Raw genomic sequence first — 7,643 nt, 5'->3', positions numbered from 1 at the left:
AAGTATGCACTCAAAGAGTGATAGGAGAGGGAGTTGACTGTTGGGTTGTCACAGCATTGGGATGTAGTGTTCTTCAAAGAAGTGCCTTAAACTCTATCCTAAATTGAAGCAGCTTCGGGGGCGGATGGATATGTGATGTTATTCCAGATCTTGGATGTTACCTTGTTTTTTCTTTTTTTACACTTACCTTGCTTTTTGCTATTTTTACGCTTGTTCGTCTCCCAGTATTCATTCTGATGGGGCCTTGGTTGCTGGTGTGCCGAGAGCCACCATAGATGGTGACCTTGTCTGCAAGATAGGTGGGGGTGCTGGTCATAACTGCTTTGTGAATGATGATGGAGCTGGTTTTCAAGATGGTGTAGGGCAGCAAGGGGTGCACATGGAGTTCCATCATAGACGGGAAAGATGTGATCAAAGTTCTTCTGACCATGGATGAGGCATGCTACATCATTCACGATGCTGTTAGGGACTGCCAGTGTGAAGTCAGGGATAGCTACAGAACAGAACGTTATCACCATCCAGATGAAAATATACTCCATATATTCCATATACTCCGACCGCGCAATCTACCACCCTCCTTGAGATAACTCCTACCACCTTCCAATCCCACCCCACCACCAATCATAATCCTCACTCCAGAGTAGAGCCCTTTTCACATCCCCAACTAGAGAGTCCTCCCACTACCGCTACACCACACACCCCAACAATGATAGTCAGATCACTAGAGAAGACCCCCACTCACATTCCCATCCCCAATGGCTCCCTGGCCCTCACACCCAACCCCCCACAGTGCAGCCTACCTCCCAACTAGAAAGAGCGCCTCCTCCCACCTCTATCCCCCCTAGAAATATCTTCACCCGTGGTTCACCCTCACATATCCCTCATGATGAGTCGACACACTCCACTCCTACGATGAACTACATCCTCCGCCCCCCTGCCACCCACTCCAATTATCAGACACATCGAGACAGCTTTCTGGTAGCTCATACCAAAACCACAGAGTCAATTCATCCACGCCCTCCATTCCATACCAGTAACACCGCTCATGCGCACTCCCACCCCCAACACAGAACACCATCCTCCTTCCCCCTTCTACTCACACAAATAATATCTCGCACCGTCTCACCCTTCTAGAAGCTCAGCTCGAAACGCTGGTCCGAGGAGGCATGAACGATACCCTTTCTTCTCTAGCCAAAATCGAAGACTCCACCCAACAGCCCGCCCTCCCCCCCACCCCCGCCCTCCCCAGACTGCCCAAATCGCCCCCTCCCATCCCAACCCTCGCCCCCACCAGATCGCTCCCACATGTCACTATACCAGAGGCAGAGAAGCGAACAGACAGACCGAGCAGAGCAAAACCCTCCCTCTCCCCTCAGGAAGTGATCACATTCGCATCTTCCTACGTCCACCCCGTGACCCCTGACCAGAGCACATCACAGCATTCACAAAGAGGGACCCCCCCTATCCTTACCCTGGTCCCCAGGCTGTTCTCCTCACCCAAGTCCTCTATTCAAGTAATTACAGGAGTGGGCAGGGAACATCCCCCCTCTAGACTCCCCAGACCCCCGACACACCTAACCTCCCTAACTAGAGCCCAACCCAGCAAGTCGTTGCCCGATGAAGAACCCTGCATCAGATGCATCCTCATCAATAGCAGATCCGCCTCCAAACACGCAACAGAATTGGCAGAAGCCATCCTCTCACATGATATTGATGTAGCCTTTATCACAGAAACCTGGCTCAACTCTCTGTCAGCCCCCATCATAGACTCGCTGGTACCACCAGGATTTTCAATCACTCACAAAGACCGCCATAAGCAGAGAGGTGGAGGGGTAGCTATCATTCATAAGACTAACCTTGCTATCACGGAAAGCTCATCATGCCTGCACAGTTCCTTCGAATGCCTCTCTATCAACATCAAATCCTGCGCGAAGAGCTCAATACTTTGCCATCTCCTCTACCACCCACCAGGCAATTCAAAGGAATTCGGAATGCAACTATCTGACCTAATCACCCAATGCGCGCTCAAGAACGTCAATAACATAATCCTGGACGAACTCAACATTAGATAGAACGAAACAAATAACCCGCTCATCCAATCCCTCAACAACCTTCTGCTAGAAAACGGTCTGACACAACATTGCTCTGAAGAAACACACTACAGAGGAGCGATACTCAACGCAATCATTGCGGACAATTACACAATCACCATCGACTATATAATTCCAGTTGACTGGTCAAACCACCACTTAATTCTTTTCCATATCAACCAACTAGCGTCAACTCGACACATTAAACAAGCTCCTTCCAAATGGATAAGGAATATTGCCCAAGTCGCACAGATCATCCTAGAACAGGGGTCTTCAGACTGTGGGGCGCGACCCCAGGGGGGCCATGGAGCGATGCAAAGGGGGTCACGCATTCCCACTTATACTTCTGCTCAGGCCCAAGGGCTTCAGCCCCCCTCTTCCCCCGTCCTGTGTCTCAGCCCGGGCTGCTGCAGTGTAACTCGAGCTGCTGGGCCCTCAGCTGGGCAGTGTCTGGAGTCTTATCTCCAGCACACCCATCAGAGTTTTTCATAGGTCTTTTAAAGGCTATTTACATATTTACATGCCTTTGTAAACTGGTTACAGAGGCTTAGTGTTTTTTCCTGATTCCAGTACCCCCTGGGTCCTACTTTGCCTATTCCTTACATTTATATTTCATATTTACTGCTGTAGTGTGAGAATGCATTTCATGAAAAGGAATATAAAGTAGGGTTGCTAAAAGTAAAATGCCTGTGTGTATTGTTTAAAGAGCCTGCAGAGACCTCCTCTTGACACGAAATAGATTTATAAATAAAAAAAGTATGTATTCATTCATTATGTGACTTTTCTGTCTTTGTTCTCTTTAATTATCAGTCATGGACCAATCAGGCCGCCTTAGAACACAATTAAAAGTGTTTTCTATTTATATTTGCTGTTCGAAGTATGCACATATAAGTGCTTAAAATACAGCTTCAGGTTTCTGCTTATTTTTGTTCCAACTGGGCCATCAAAATTATCTGCTGGCAACCCTAACCACAGGACTGGAAGTTTGTTGCAGCACCAGCACATTATTTATTTCCTCCACCCTCAATCCTGAGTTACTTCAAGTGTCTGGGAATGCACCCTGCATTCAGACAACTCACTCCTCATTCTCGCCCTTCACTTGCAAGCTCACCCTGCACTCATAGCGATCACAATGCACTCACACTGATCCCCATGCACTCACACCATTCGCCTGCTCACCCTGCACTCACAGTGATTACTCGGCACTCACAATGCACTTGCGCTGTTCATCCTATACCCCATTCGCAGTCACACAAGCACACTACTCATTCTGCACTCAAGTGACACTTCACTCACCTGTCCCCCTCACTGCTGAATATATAACTCACTCAAACAACCCAACAGTATTCATACATTCATTCATCCTATTCTGAACTTGCACCCATACCCAAATTCGAACGGCCATCTTACTCACCCTGCAGTCACTCCTCTAACCCTTCACTCACACTGTTGCATCGCTCACCGCGCTCTCACAAGGGCACTCTTGTCACCCACACAGTGCAGAGGGTTAATGTGTCTGCTAATAAGAATATGTACCATGCAGATCACAGAAATGAGTGAGAGTAAACAATGAGTAGTGCTATAAAAAATGGAATGTTTGTCAGAAAGGTGATATAGAGAGATGAGGTGCATTGTTTCCCTAGTGGCTTCCCTGCTTCTGCCGATTATTATCATTTACATTTGTAGTGCGCTACTGTTACCAAAAGATGTCCTGGGGCTAATAACCACTTGCTGCCTGAAGGCAAATGAGAAACACACAGAAGGAGAAGAAGGACCAGCCAAATGGGGTAACCTACAGAGCATAGAGAAAGGTTTTTATATCTTCCTAAAGGACAATAGATTCTTGGTGGAGTGAAGCAAAGGAGGGTGCAAGTCCCATAACTGCACAGCCTGCACCAAAACAGCGAAACAGACAACTCATGCCTTCTTGAATTAGGGAACAATAAGCAGAGTGGCACAGGCTTAGAGGAGCATACAGGTCCGACCCGTATGCTTGGTGATGAGAGAGGACAGCAAGGGAGTGAGAGAATTTGATTGAAGAGGTCAGGGTGAGGAGAAATGTAAATTGCAGAAGTGTGGACACGCAAGAAGTGAGTGTGAGCCAAACGTGAGGGCTTCTGTTAGAACAAAGGGGAGATGTGAAAGACTAATTGGGGGACTGGAGAGGTGTAAGATACAAATAGACAAAAATTTGAATGGAGAGATGAGGTGAATGAGAAGTGCTGAAGGGCAATGGAAGTGGCGGGGCCAGAGAAGCCATGAGATAAATGCGAGAGACTGTTAGAGATAAGGGCAGTGAAAAGAAAGAATGGCAAGAGGTGATTAAAGGTGAAGTGAGAGGTTGAATGGGGAGAGTTCACAAGTTGTAAAAAGGGGTGAAAGAAAATTGCCTGCAAATTGAGAGAGGGGTCCGGGGTTGGGAGAGGAGAGAGGGATGGAAGGGAGGGGGTGAGAGGAAAGCGGCATGGGTAAATTGCTTAACTCTGCACAAGACCGCCAGGGTTTTAAGGGACCCTGTTGCTCCCGGCCATGACCAGGTGAGCTTCTAATGTGGCAGCACGTATTCCTGCGGAGTGGAAGGCCCTTCACCAAAGTTGACTAGAAATATTTCTGACGTTAATTGTTGTATTTTGGATATAAACAAGTACTGATGGGGTGAAATCTTTCCTCAGTGTTACTGTGTGTATTAAATTAATTTCAAAATAATGAAGCAATGCTAATCCAAAATACGCGGCATCACATAACATCATTTACATTTTCTTCCCACACAATTTAGTAAAGCCTGTCGCTTAATTTGGTCCTCAACTGCCTCATAATTCCAGTAGCCCTGCCTACAGGTTTAGAAATTTTTGTCAGGAGGGGTCCTTATATCTCAACATGTTGACAGGGGGGTCTCGGCATTCAAAAGTTTGAAGACCTCTGTCCCAGAAGAAGAATTAAGCACACTTCTTCCAAGCACGACGGAGCACCTCTCAACCATAGATCTCACCTCTCTCGACCACTCCAACATGACAGCCACCCTTGACCGCCTGGCGCCTTTGAAACTAAAAAAACCCAGAAACATTCCATCGAGATCGTGGTTCTCCACGGACATCAATGACGAAAGAAGACTTCTCAGATCCCTTTTAAGAATCTGGAGGAGCAATCCCTCCTCCCATCACCGCGAACAACTCAAGACAGCACCCAGAAACTACAACAAACTCATCAAGGACAAAAATCATCTTTCTTCTGCTCCGCTCTTGATAATGCAAAAAATCGCCCCAAAGAGCTCTTCAGCATCATCAGAAGCCAAACTTCCAAACCCATCACATCCGATTCAGTGTCCTCCAAAAATCAATGCGACAACTTTGCCAGCTATTTTAACAAAAAAATCGCCAAGATCGACCTCTCTCTCAGCACAAACCCCTCTTTTCTCAGGGAGTCCAAGACTCCATCACTGACTGACCACACCTTAGTGACCCCGCCCACTCAATGGTCCGTCTTCACGCCGATACAGGAAGCAGAGATCATCACCCTGATCGCCAACGCCAAACCTTCATCCCACTCCCTGGATCAGCTTCCTATAAATCTGCCCAAAGTCCTGAAACACACCCTAGCCCCAACTTGGTGCAAAATCATCAACAGCTCGCTGAGCTCGGGAATTATCCCACACTGCCTCAAGGTCGGCCAAGTCACGGCGTTACTGAAAAAAACCAGGATTGAACACGGAAGATATGAACAACTTTAGACCCGTGTCAAACCTTTCTCTCCTATCCAAAACACTGGAAAAATGCGTTCTCCCACAGTTAACCCAACACTAAGAGAACATCAAGTTCCTTGATCCCCACCAATCGGGTTTCAGAAAGGGATGCAGCACTGAAACTGCCTTCCTAAACGTCATTAACAATCTACAAAAATCACTTGACTCAGACCAATGCTGCCTTCTCAATCTCCTTGACCTATCGGCCGCATTTGATACTGTTGATCACACACTACTCCTAAAAGTCCTTCAAGAAAGAGCAGGCTTGGAATTGACTGTACTAAATTGGTTCTCCTCCTTTCTACACAATCGCTCGCAAAGAGTAAAAATCTAAAACTTTGAATCCGACCCCCAGTAGAGGAGTCCCACAATGGTCAGTACTCTCCCCCAACTCTTCAATATCTAGATGGAACCCCTCACCACAATACTCAGGAATTTCAACATCCCCTTCCACCTCTACGCTGATGACACGCAGCTCTATCTGGAAACCACCTCTATGGACGACATTCTCAAACTCAATGACACGCTCATAGACGTTCAACAATGGCGCTCACAGAACCACTTGAAGCTTAATCAAGAAAAACCTAAAGTTCTACTCATCTCCAACAGAGACGAAAACCCCCAAATTGAAGAATGGCTCAAAGCCATCGACGCCGTCAATGGCACCCTCAAGCCAAAAGATTTGGTCAAGTCCCTAGGTATCGCCTTAGACCCCAAACTGGACATGAAAAAACACATCGCGAACTCCGCCAAAAGCGCTTTCCTCAATGTGAAACTTTTCTACAAAATAAAACCCTTCCTGCCCCCAAAGGACCTTCAACAGGCCACTCAAGCACTGGTGCTTTCCAGAATTGACTATGGAATCGCAGCCCTGACCGGCTCAGCCAAATCACACCTAGGCCCCTTGAAAACCACCCACAATGCCGCGGCCAGAATGGTCACAGGAACCAAGAAATTTGACCACATTTCCCCCGCGCTCAAGGATCTGAAATGGCTCCCTATTGAACAACGAGCCAACTTTCGAACAGCATGTCTTACACACAAAGCCCTTCACATAGGCAAACCTGAATACCTGGCCGCTAAACTCAAAAGGGCTGGCCAGTCCAGGAACCTCAGTAGCTCCAACACGCTTCTTCTCATTCCTTTGAAATCGCGGAAACGCAAAACTATAAGTAAATCCTTTGCGGGCAATGCACCCAGGATATGGAACGCCATCCCTCCCCACATCAGAATGTATCCCATTTCCCAAAATTCAATTCTTTACTCTAAGCCCTCTTCCTTGAGGCCACCTGAACTGTATGGGGAAGATCATAGTACCCCTCACCCTTGTAGACCTTATGATCTGTATGATTATGTTATTTGCAATACCCTTATGTTGTCCAGATGTCGAATTTTCCATCGCCGATAAGGCTCACTGTTGTACCTGTTGTGAAGCGCTCTGATACCCTTGGGTCCAGCTAGCGCTATACAAAACTTATAATAAATATAAATAAAATAAATAAAATAAGTGCTTGAAAGGCATTTTGGAAGTTGTTTTCCGGACTAAACTATTTTATTTTCTTTAAAAGAGAGAGCTGGTACCAGGCCGTCTTTGTTTTTTTTGACAAAGTATTTCTTAATTGTGAAGTTGATGTCCAGGTTGAATCCGAGTGACTTGGCATTCAGTGAAAGTTGAGGTTAATCGCTGTATTAGGTCATGATGACTTGAGCAATGTTTGTACTGGTTCTTGCTTGCTATTCTTGGCCAATAACAGGAATTCTGTCTTGGTTGTGTTGAATTTCATATAGGCACTGGACATCCAGTTCTAGATACG

The 7,643-nt window shown here is 46.6% G+C and overlaps 1 pseudogene; it reads left to right on the top strand.

Moving 5' to 3' along the window:
* Positions 1 to 6,462: 6,462 nt before the first annotated feature.
* Positions 6,463 to 7,237, top strand: LOC147710546 (uncharacterized; annotated as a pseudogene).
* The last annotated feature ends 406 nt before the right edge of the window (positions 7,238 to 7,643 follow it).

This window comes from Lissotriton vulgaris, chromosome 5, assembly GCF_964263255.1.
Source record: "Lissotriton vulgaris chromosome 5, aLisVul1.2, whole genome shotgun sequence".
Taxonomy (NCBI): Eukaryota; Metazoa; Chordata; class Amphibia; order Caudata; family Salamandridae; genus Lissotriton; species Lissotriton vulgaris.
This window is presented reverse-complemented; position numbering and strand designations above follow the sequence as displayed.